General features: G+C 39.4%; 1 protein-coding gene and 1 pseudogene across 2 annotated transcripts in view; both read left to right on the forward strand.

The window, feature by feature from the left end:
* Positions 1-5: 5 nt before the first annotated feature.
* Positions 6-1890, forward strand: LOC100646074 (annotated as a pseudogene).
* The window catches only part of LOC100645889, a 50036-nt gene continuing 38828 nt past the window's right edge, over positions 1212-12419 (forward strand). Inside the window, exons 1-3 of one of the 2 annotated variants that reach the window (XM_048411605.1) lie at positions 1212-1348; positions 10432-11705; positions 11898-12191. The gene's annotated coding sequence lies outside the window, so the exon portion shown is untranslated. The remainder of the gene's footprint in view (positions 1349-10431; positions 11706-11897; positions 12192-12419) is intronic. The other variant, XM_048411606.1, reaches the window with a different exon arrangement.

The following is a 12419-nucleotide window of genomic DNA, read 5'->3' on the forward strand; positions in this document are numbered from 1 at the left end:
ATGCAACCTGCGTTACTGTCTTCGTCCACAATGTGGCGCCACGATTACTATACTGCCGGCAACTCTTAGGAAAGTAAGATTCCTGCATTTCAAGCAATGATTCATCCTTTGAATCGCCGAACCAGTCGAGTTGGCGCTGTTGTCGATGTAAAATGGAAATTCAGTTATTGATGCAGAAATGTATGTATTCCTTTGCTACGAAATATTTCCTTTTCGATACAATGAAGCTGAATTTGCGTATTATACGTGTTTTATAGAGGATCAACTATACTTGTTAAACATATATATAAATGCATTGAAACTTGAAGAAAGAATATAACTCTCATTGAGATCTTTTACAAGAAAAAGCGTGTTTCTCTACGGATACAAAAAGTACCTAAACAGTATCGCTCTTGATCAACCTTAAGATACACAAATGGCAAGAATGTTTATGCATTTAAATGAAGATATCTTCACCGAAAACAGGTAGGAGTTTAACATGACATCGTTCCCTATTCTCTATTGGTTGTTGATAGAGCAGACACGAATGCATTCAATTGTGACCAAAACAGGTTTTTTTCGGGATCTGCCTAGGAACAGAATGGACAGGTCGACAGGTAAAGATGCAAGATCTTGCTTGGCGCGCCATCATGCATTCACGGGAACCGTGTTCGGCATAATAATGCAACGTAATTCCAATACACTGTCTGCGTTTTGTATCTGCTGCGATCGACACGAAGAAATTATCTATCAGAAACATCTCTCAATCAATACATACAATAATTGACCAAGCAATTTATTTGATCAGAAAATGTTCAGCCTATAATTTTTTATTATTTATTACATGTCCACATTAACGGTTCGATGTTACGATTGCTTGAAAAGGCTTCTTGTGCTCTGCTGACATAACAAGACGACGTACTCGCTAGTCTGAAAGATTTGGGATAATCGACGCCTTGTTCACCAGATCGCGTAACCGACATCGTGATCGATGGATTCTAAGAACGAGAGAAGCAATGAAATTAATCACGCGTGCTTACTGTATCGTGTTTCTTGTTCTCAATTAATTTGCAACAATCGACGACACGCGTACAGTTATCTTTCTCAATTGCAACCAAACGACGTCATGATTGTTTGGATCAACGATTAAATAACGCGTCTATTCTGTTCCTCAGAGACGAAACGAATTTTTATTTCGTTTACTATATCTGATCGCTGGAGTTGCACGTGTTGCCGTAATCACGTCTCACTGTCGTCCTACGCGGGAAAGGAACCAACTTTTCATTCGCCATGTCTCGCAGCTGTTCACCGGTCGCGATAACGTGGGCGACGGCGACCTCACTCAACGAAAACTTTATATTTTCGAAAGGTGAGCAAAAATCATGAATTTCTAGCCTTCGTACCACCCACGAGATGGTGGCACCCACGTTTTTCCAGGCACCTGCGCGATCATGTCGATATCCTATTGGTCAACACGGGTTGATCGATCGCTCGATACCGCCTCTGACGTAACACTACGCGTTTGAATCTCGTCTTTTCAACAGCCTGTCGTTCGATATTCAAACTCGCCTTTATTAATCTATAAACTGCTTTTATGTTCATTTATTTATTATATGAGATAAATTTTTTTACACAGAGAAAAAGAATAGGGATATAAAATTAAGGTAGAAACGAAAATGACAAAAATTAGTGTTAGATTATTGTTTCTTCACAGTTAAAATAAGACTAAATAGACAAACTGTATCAGTGACTCTGAAGAAAGTAGAATTTTTCATATTGATTTAAAGATAATTGAAAGCAAACTTCAAATTCTTGTTCCCGTTTCAATTACAGAATCTCATAACGTATTACTTTGGTATATCAATGAAATTATTGATTGTAAATGTGTCAGAAGGTGTATTGGCAGACTAAGTAAGATCAACCAATAGATAAACTTTATTGAATATCAATTGAGAGATCATAACGATACAAAAATAGAATTTGAAAATTCAAAGTATATCCATGTAACAATATACAATAAGTATATAATATCAAAGTATACAATATAATACATTTTCAAGAAAGAAAAAGACGAACGATGTGATAGATTCTATCGCACATTAGCTGTAATAACTGTCGAAACATCAGACCATAATAATTCATCGCGTGTGTCGCAAGCGGAAGTAAAGAAACCGATGCCAGATCACGATCCGCTTTTGTCGAACCGCGGTACAATATGACATCGGGTTCTCATGTACTCGCCACGTCGCGTCGGTGCGACAATAAACACGCGGTTTACGGCCGCAACATCGCACATGTGTTCACGTCTACACGCGCTTACGCATTTACGTACGCGTAAAGAGCTGGCTGGCGTGAGTACACAGGAAACGTGCAGCCCTATACTACCCGCATGGCTCGGAATGCACGAGAATAGAATCGCGTCCGACCATACATGTGCGTATCTTAGTCCGCGTACGAGTCTTGGTGCACAATAGCAACGACACCCACTAGTGCTCGTGCACACGATAGAATTTATGTTTGTCAGCGTGCTGGATGGATGTAGTATCAGTCGACGCGCGTATATTATAATACTCGCTTAACTACATCCTCCGTACGTACGATCGACCATACGTGTACATTATACATCGTTGTGGAGTGTACACCTGTGTGCATGAAACAGGCATGTAAGTACAATGCTCGTGTATACGATACAGGTTGTTCCTCGACCCGAGTGTACGGTGACTAGGCGGAAAGACGATTTCTTCGCGGAAAGAGATGGAAGACTGATATATTCCCGCATTGGGATCGTTTAATTAGCTAGCCGTATAATTAGGTGCTTTCTGTTTACCGATTTACGTATATGTGCCGTTGATTCACGTGCCACAAAGAGGACTTTAGCTTTCTAAAAGAAGAGCGCACGACCGTGTGATTTTCGTCGACAATCAGGAAAGTAAGACCAGCACGATTTCGACATTAATCAATGTTAAATTTCTTCGACGTCGACTTTCTTCCTTTCCCCTCGTGTATTAATATGTGTAATATGTTCCCTCCTTTGCGCAGATCGAAGCTCACCATCGACGTTGCTTTTTATGCCACCGAATCGAATTCCTACACCTTTTAGCCTGACGCCCCAAGCAACGGAAGTCTTGCCGGTTCTCCCGTTTAACCGGCCTGCACATGTGTGCGCGCTGCACGTGTTTCTATCGTGCGTGTCCCGTTTGACACTGGTGTGCGGGTTGATTGTGTCGCATGTGAGGTTGCTTCGTGAGGTATTATGCTCCTTCTTGGTCGTTACCTTGTCAGGAATTTAAACGGAAGCCCGACTAGTTGTGCCTAAGGTACTCTCGTCGAGGAATCTCTTCGATTACTTTCGATCAAGAGTACCACCGATCAGGATCGATTTTGCCATGTAATAACTTTGTAAATAATGCTGTAATCTAGACATTTATCGATACAGCATCAAGAGAAATTACGTATCTTAATGGGAAAGTTGTAGATGTAGTATCAACAACATTTATGCTCCATTATTAAGATCTACTTCGTGAATCTGATGACTGGATCGAATATTTTTGTTAATTAACGCTTGCATGAAAAATTCATATTACATACAGTGTACGAAATCCATTGGAAGTGGCACGAGATTTTATGACTTCATTTCCAATGCAAATGATCCTCGTGGTTCGTTGATTCTTCACGTGGAATTGTTTCAATTCGAAATCAACATAGACGAAGAAGATTTCATGTCAAAATTCCTGGACAAAGGTCTTGATTCTTTGAAAATACTCAATTAATACTCAATTAATAAATAAACTATGGATGCCTACGTATAGGTAAGAAATCTAAATGTGCAAAAACCACGATAATATACATAGTACAGAAAATATCCAATGCATAAAAAGAATCGCAATCTATTGATGAATTACTCGTGAACAATTAATGTGGCCTTCTCTATAGACGATAGCAAATTAACAGTCAGAGATTTCACCGCGTTCCGCATGAACTTCCACACGAAGATCATATTCAGCTATACATATAGCATAAGTACATACTCAGCTTCGTGTCAGGTGGTTCCTCTCTATCACACAAGCGCATCTTAGATTAGTACCAAGAAAATAATCGCAAGACAACTACCACCATCCGCAGCATATTCGCGGTTCCCATCCATCTCGCAGAAACAATAGGTCGTTCGACGAAGAAAAAGAGAGAGAGGGTTGCCGCTTTCCTTTCTCAGACACTCAAGGCAAGGAACGACGACCGCTAAACACAGGCAAGCTTTCGAGACGCGTGATCCTGAAAGCAAGAAGAAGGGAATATTTTAGAATGCAAGGCTCTAATTGGTAACGTCAATTACTTTATAAATAATAACGGATCTACAGCTTATAGAAAATTAACGTTCTTCCGGTCAGACAGCAAGATTTCTCGATGGATAAAAACGAGTGAAAGTGAGGTCTCGTAATAAAGGGTATCGGGGAAACAGAGGAAGAAAATACTGGAATGTGAAGCTTTCGAGTTGCGTGATCTCGAAAGCAAGAGTAGAAGAAAATGCTATGGAAAATAGACTAGAAACCAGTGGAAATAAGGCGAATTCGCGCGACCAGAACCATAGAAGCGGTGAATATATGTATGCAACGAAGAGTTAATTTGCCTCTCTCACGCAATTCAGGAAGGCCGTTATTCGCGAAGGACGCTTCCCACGTTATTCGCGTCAGATGTGCGCTACTGGACTCTCGTCCCGTCTAGGGGCATGGTCGAAAAACATTTTTTGAGCAGCGTTTAAACGACCAATTTAGCCCCTTAATTATACCGAAGGAAGTTTTATTTAATATTTAAGTACCGGCGATGAATCTGCAAATTGCCATTGGTATAAACGAATTTCTTGCGCAGGAATGTCGAGGATTACATTCATCGCTTCGTATTATCTTGTAAAGAGAGTAGGATTACGCTTTCTGCCTTTGAAGTGAATAATCGAGTCATATTTACGCGAAATGAAAGTACGAGTCTCATCTGAATGACCTTGCCAGTCCAATATGTTTTGACTCTAACATCTAAGATTCTTGTTATGCCGAGGAAAGGTTACAATAGAACTCATCGACAAGTAATCTATTCATATAAATGTAATCCATGTAATGGAAGTTCAATAATTTCTCCCACTACTTACTTTCCATTCACATAGTACGAACTCATGGTCAGATAATTGAATTTAATCAGGAATTCATTTAACCTACTGCCATACTAATTTTGCACACTAAATGTTTTTATGTATACTATTTTTCCTCGCGTATATGGAAAATGCTAAACAATAGCCACTGATGGATTCACGAATTTTATAAACTTTCATTTCAAAATATATAACATAGCCTTCCTCTAAATTTGACAAACCACAATATCTCAGATCGCCTGGCGAACGACCGTGCACTCTGCAGTACCATACGTACAAATAGATTAATCGGCAACTGATTGAGATTTCGTTTCAATTAATGAAATTCTGTTTTATCAATTGAAAGGAAGTATTTGGATTATGATGTTAGTTAAGGAAACACCTGGGACCCGAATTCGATGAGCCTCGTCTCGGTTCGCCGAGGTCACACGAAACGGTCACGCACTACCAGTTGCAAGGTATGGGTGTCGAAACGCCTATAATGCTCCAGATGTTTGGATTTTCAGATTCTTCATGGCGCTTTATATCTCTTTATTCTACCTAAGATTCTTATTATTCGATTTTATATATACTGAAATTTGAAATTTTTTCAATTTTCCACATAGAAAGAAAATGGATGTTTCTCGTCAAACGATTTGGCTGTAGTAAAACTCACATATCGTTTCATCATGTCCGAGAACCGAGAGATTTCGTACCGGAAATTTGAAATTCTTAAGCAATGAAAGTATCGAGCGTTTAGCACGGTCACATACTGTGCGCGCCGGAAATGCATAACACAGCGTGGTGAAAACTCGATCGCACCTTCATCATATCCTGAAATTAGTAAACAGGCTGCAAGTTCCCAGAGTTGAAAGGAACAGGTTTCACCGTGATTAGAATTCTGGCACTTGGCTAATGCTTTATGTCACCTGTTTCTTCATTACGTAAACATTTTCCCACACGATGTATTTAAAAATTTCATATCGAAAGTCTTTTGAAAACTATTCTTTTAAGGATTTTTAATTGAATATTATTCCTCCATTCGTATCGAAGATATTCAAGTCTAATGAATTAAGCTAAATCAATTTGTTTCACGTAACTGCTCGAGAACCTTTCTAAGTTACACGCGATCTGTCTGATCGAAGATTGCAGGAAGACTTCGTTGCAAGAAGACTTCGTGGCCTCGAACCAATTGCCCGTTTCTCCAACTCATACCGCGGAAATGTTCGATTTGCAGCGAAGAATTACTTCTGCTGACTCGCTTGCCGGAAACGTCGATGCCCTTATCATACCTTGTATGGAATTATTTCTTCTAAAAATCCGTGTCACGTATGCCACGACCGGTTAATAAATATACTAGAAAGCTTCGAGACGAATTCGTATGATACGTGAGCGTATATAATTACACTGATATTCTCGTTTCCAGCGTGGCAATCGTTAAATGATACATGGTATAGATCCACGATCATTTCGCGTGGTTATACCTTATTTACCATCGTCACCTATCGTGTACAGTTATCGCAGCTTGCACGAGCCTCGTTTTGATCGAAGATCAACAAATGAACTGTGATTTATTGATCGTGGTCGTAGTGTTAGTATTTCGAGATACCGTCGGGTCCTATAGTAGCAAACAGATGTCAGATATGTACGTGACAAAACGCGCGACTCAATAATCGTTTACGTGTGTTGTGACACGGGCAGCTCGTGCCAATGAATTGCAATGGATCTGCAGTTTCAAACAGTAGTTTTGAAATTCCCTTGGCGAATAATCATAATCCCGGTTCATCGTCCCGTGTAATTTCCCGTAGCTTTTCGCAAACCCCGTAACGAATGATGCATGAAGTAACGGCACTCGAATATCGAGTTAATTAATTGCATCTTCGTTATATACAACCGAAAGCAGCCATTCCTACGTTCTTGCTGATTTAGAAGAATTTGTAGTCGGTGCGTGTCTACGCAATTTTGCGTGCGGTTAGTGGACACGCATGCACACGAAACGCAATGGTTGACACAGCAAGATACGAGACTTTGTGCAAGCGAGGCAGTTGCGTGCACGCTGAAAAGTATTCGGTAGCAGAATTTAGACGCGGAGACGATTTTCAGTAATTGAGATTGTTTCTTGCGACGATTCGTAGATTTTTAGTTCATGGTTAACGGGACTAAATCATTGTAGCGCGTAGCGGTATATGAGGATAGCGTGCAGAGGATCATGCCTGAAAATGTGAAGAGCATTAAAATCAAGGCATTGTGCTTTAGTATTAACCTAGTGGCAATAGACTATAGATAGAAGGGTAATATAGTTCACGGAGCTTCCCTGGCAATTTTTATTTTCATCGTTACGGTTAGGTAGGCGAGAATCCGGCGGAAGTGGAAGCGATTTAGGTGTTACACTGCTGCAGTGCCGGAAATACACGGACAGACCCTGTGGAACAAATCGAAGCTCCATTGTTCGTCGCGAAATCGCGCTTGTAAACCCGGAAGTGAGGGCTCGTTTCCGGAAGAAGGTGAAAAAATGTCTGAGAGATTGCGAGTCTAATGAGACAGAAAGTGATGGTACTGTTCACCTTCCCTGTTGAAACAATTCGTACGGTACCGCTTCTAATTTCTAATGGATCGTCTCCGTCGTTTAGTCACGGTTTGATTGATAATCGCAACGAGATCGAATCGTAACGGGAGAAACGAGGAAATTCGAGTTTCGCACGTTGTCGCTGGTGTCACTCCGCTTATTAGATTCTGTCAGGAAGATATACGAGCTGTTCCACAAAAGACATTATTCGTTCCTGGCGTCGTTTCCTCTTTCATCACGATGCTTTTACGTGTAATCATACTAAAGTGGCTTCGTTACATGAAAATGCAGAAATAACGATCCGATGTGTGTTTGCGTGCAAGGGTGGAAGGTGCAACGATCGAGCCGCTCCCTTTGTAAGGCGCGGCCCTTTCAAGGGTGTGGTGTTTGCTACACGACAATGCCACGTCTGCTCCCTTATTTCTAAGCCTCGTTTTGTAAATTTGCGTTGGTACAACGTGTCCTGTTTAATAAAAAAACAAAGCGTCGTTCGTAGAGTTCACGTTAATTTATGGAGATGAACAAAAGTAGCGATACAGAATAACATCTCTTGTCTGGTAATGTCCCGTATTAATTTGTAAAAATGTGATTCTTTATGTATTTTTTTTTTTTTTTTTTTATAAAATATGATTTACAAGGGTTGAAAACAGTTATGATATTAATATTGATCTTAAAACAGTAGAATTTTTATTTTACTTTAATCTCGAAATTCATATTTTACGTAAAAATATTAATTAAAAATTGTACGTTTTGCAAAACACGGAAATTTTATTTCCGGAAACACGGAATTTACAGAGAAATCTAATCAGTGCCGATACTCTTATTCATCAGTGTAAACTGTAAACTTAATTCCCATTCGCATCACTCTTCTGTTTGGCGATACATACATATTACCAGCAGTTTATAATATTACACGTCTGAAGTACATAAATTATTTTCACGTAATACGTGTTAATTACAGTTGTATATGAACTTTGAACTTTCTACAAACTTTTCTGTTACAACCTTTTTCCAATTTGTCGAGTCTATATTTTACACTTTCCACGTGCGTCGTTCAAGGTGTTACATAGTACGAGTATATCTTGGATGAAAGCCGCGCTGTTCGCGAACGACAGGATGATGTACGTTTTGATTCTTCGGTTACGATAGATCCGCGCGGAAAGACGATTTATACTCTCGCGGCGTCTTATTGTCAGCGAATGTTTGTCAGTGGACGATCAGAATTGTTTATCCTATGACATACTCGTCGGTCTCTTAGTCATAACTTATTCGTCATATGATATTCAACGAGCTACGTATAGCGGCGTAAACGTGACGTACGTTTAAGATAAAAAGTCTTAACAATGGAACATGACCGTATGCCTCATCTTAGAGTTATCAATCATATTTGTCGAACCTGAGATACGCCTCGAATTTCTTCCTTGGTCTTAACAGGAAGTAAAAAGATTAAGTCGAATTTCTATACGCATTGATGCTCTTATCAGAAAGAGAAAATGATAAAAAATAATACTTAAAATTGAAGAAACAAGGAAAGATTAAGTGTTACTATTTACTGGTAGATATACATGTAATATATTTATTGCTATTTTTAGCGTTAATTATCGAGTAGTGTTGGTGATTTAATTATTCCACTTTAGTTTCTATGCGATTCGATAAAATAATTTAGAGAGACAAATCAGTAGGCAGCGTATTGAAACAAATATTATTACTTAAAATAGAAAGATTTTTAATGAAAGAAGAATTTAAGAATGCTCGATTGTATTTGTATCTAATGGTAGATGTAGTAGTACAAAGCAATATGTGTATTGGAACAGACACTAAAAATAAGTAATGAGAGAAAAAACGCAATTCGAAGGAGTGGTTAGTCTTATTTTAGTAGCAACGACTGTGCTAAATTCTTTTTGACGATAATAGTAATTTCGTGATCTGTCAGGGGTCTCTTCATACCATTTACACGTTCGTTGCCCCTCGTTGCCCTCTGTCAACTCTGTCTGAAGAAATCGGAAAGTTCACGAAGCGTGTAATGTAAGTCAATGGTCGGATAGAATGCAAGAGGTGTTCTATATGTGCACAACCACTCCCGAATTGCCGATCCTATAAACTCGGGATCAATTAATCTATTACGTAACGTGTATACCATTCAGAGTAAGTAATTACAAACTTTTGTCGTTAATTAAACGCGCCGGGCGTAACGCTCGAATTCCTCGTGTCACTTGTAAACATTCCGTTCGAATAGTTTCAGCGTAATCTGTTTTCTTTTATAATAAATTCAAATACTTCCGCTGTGCATAATTTTTCAAAGGCATGGATTATTTCTTGACACGTTTTCAAGACAAGATGTGGTCTCAGGAACGGAAATTGGTCGTTTACTAAGTGCAGCATTTAATACCTGGAGTATGACTGGACTAGTTTCGCCTGACTTGATGGCCTAAACTGGCGAGCACTTAGGAGATTAATCGTCATTAATTAATGTATGTTCTCTGCTATCTGTAAATTTTCATTGTTATCAAAAAATATATATTTGTTTTAACATGAACTATGAATAAACAATCCCAGAATATAAGTATATAAACTCAGAAATAAAAGATAGAGAAAATACAAATCAGTTTCATTTGTTTTTCAACTTTATGATAGTCAATTATCTACAACTTATGGTACTCCAAAATTGGCGCCAGTAACGGTAGGCTTTCTAATTTATAATATTTCGATGTTTTATTCGTAAGATAAAATTTTAAACTGGATCTGAAAGACACTTCCTCTTTACTTTCAGAAATAACCGATACATTCGTTGAAGTGGATCTTAAAGTAATGGCGGCGTCAGACAGCTTCGCGATGAAAGCAACACTCCTGGGAATGAAGAACTCATCGAAGAAATATCTCCTGAACTAGATGCCGTCGGCAAATCTTGTTATAGTGGATGCCGCGGGATATGCAATCGAGAGATATCCCGCGGTGCTTCTTTCGATCCACTTAAAATTTTTTGGGCCCCGTTACTCCGGTTTTCTTGCGCTACTTGCATCAGGAGAATGCTCGCGTAACAGACTACTCGTACTTCGTATACGAAACACTTACTCTTCCTAAGAACATCTCGTAAAAGTACATATTAGATCGTGATAACACGCAGTCTGCGATTTCTAATTAATTTTTTCATTTCTTAAACATAAGTATTTTTAATTTTATATTTGGTACAAGTTTTGGGAAATTTTCCTGTTCTCTGTGTTTCCTTATTATATCTTAAGCGTAATTATATTGAATTTAGGTATTTACAGTATTTATTGATCGGATAAGTTATTAAAAAATTAAGTCGTTCGGAAAAACGATCCAAGGATTTTCAATGAATAGGAAAATTATCGATGGACACGATTAGTAAACAGTTTTGTTTCATCATGATCTCGTCCAATTATCTCGACGCGTGTTAAACCTTAACAAACAATATGACGTTATCAGGTTAGTGTACAGTTGCAGACGCAGAAAACAACACCCATGGGAAAGGACACGGACTCGTCGATGACCATGGGGAAAGAGTCCACTTGATGTTGGGGGTCCCTTTGAATGCATGCAGCACGGCACTGTCCCGGAAATCAGTCCCGTCACGCAGGCCGGAAACTGGACGATGCCACGTTGCTGGATTGACATTAAATCCCATCAACCATTCTCTCTGTTCGAAGCAATTATTCATTCCATGTTAACGTATTACAAATTACAAATTAAGCTTGATTTTCGTGATGCGCTTAATAGTTCATCTAATTTAAAAACGCAAATTTCTAAAAATATTCGTATAACACACTAACTATAAATCACCATTACACGTATAAGATATGTATCGTAGCATTTCTCCATTCTCAAGAATTGTTTCTCCAGTATCAAAGCTCGGAGAAGTCTCATCGATACTTCTCTCTTCCCAGATTTCTCTTCGAACTGCACGAATGAAGGCTGCAATTGGTCCATCAAAATCGAATTCCACATCAACTGCATATAATATGGTGCTTTGTCGGCTCGCTTCCGCCACAGGTCCCGTAGCCTGAAATTTAAAGATCCTCAGAGGTAACATTATTTTCAGGTCGTAACACTCGGTTTAAGACGATATTCGGTTTCGGTACGGACGAACAGGTTCGCCTTGCAAGGTGAGATGCGTGCTTCTCCCGTTCTTTCATTCTCTTCCACCTTCTCCGTCTGACCATTTTCGTCTCCTACCTATACAACCCTCTACATTCGTCAACGTGTTCTTTCCAACAGTGTGGGTACCTATGAATACACGTACGCGCGTGTGCAGGTGTACGATGGGCGTACGCCGTGCAGCTTGCAAAGAATTGCACACGAAGGAAGAGACTCGCCTGTGGGAAAGTAACGCAACACCATGAGAGCCAGCGACCTGGACCGCTGCTGCCAAACTCCCATAGCGGCGTATGCATGCCATAGCAGCGTGCTCGTGGTGCTGGACGTGCTTGTTGCGTGCACGAGGATAAAGTGGCTGACCACCGTGGTTCCGATATGCTCTCTGACTTCGTTCTAGCCGAGTTCCCGTCCCTGGTAAGCTTGTTCCTGCTGTATGAATTGGTAAAAACATTTTCATTCATTGAATATCGACCTCGGATTACAGTTTAGCAGAGGTACTATTAGAATCTTAATTCCTACTGATTGACAATTTCCGAATTGTAAATATATGTATGTATGTATTGCATCTTAAGAACTTGTATTTTGGTATTTTTCATTCGTCTTATTTAAATTTGGGATTATAGTTTAACATGAATAGTATAA

Source organism: Bombus terrestris, chromosome 13 (assembly GCF_910591885.1).
Source record: "Bombus terrestris chromosome 13, iyBomTerr1.2, whole genome shotgun sequence".
NCBI lineage: Eukaryota > Metazoa > Arthropoda > Insecta > Hymenoptera > Apidae > Bombus > Bombus terrestris.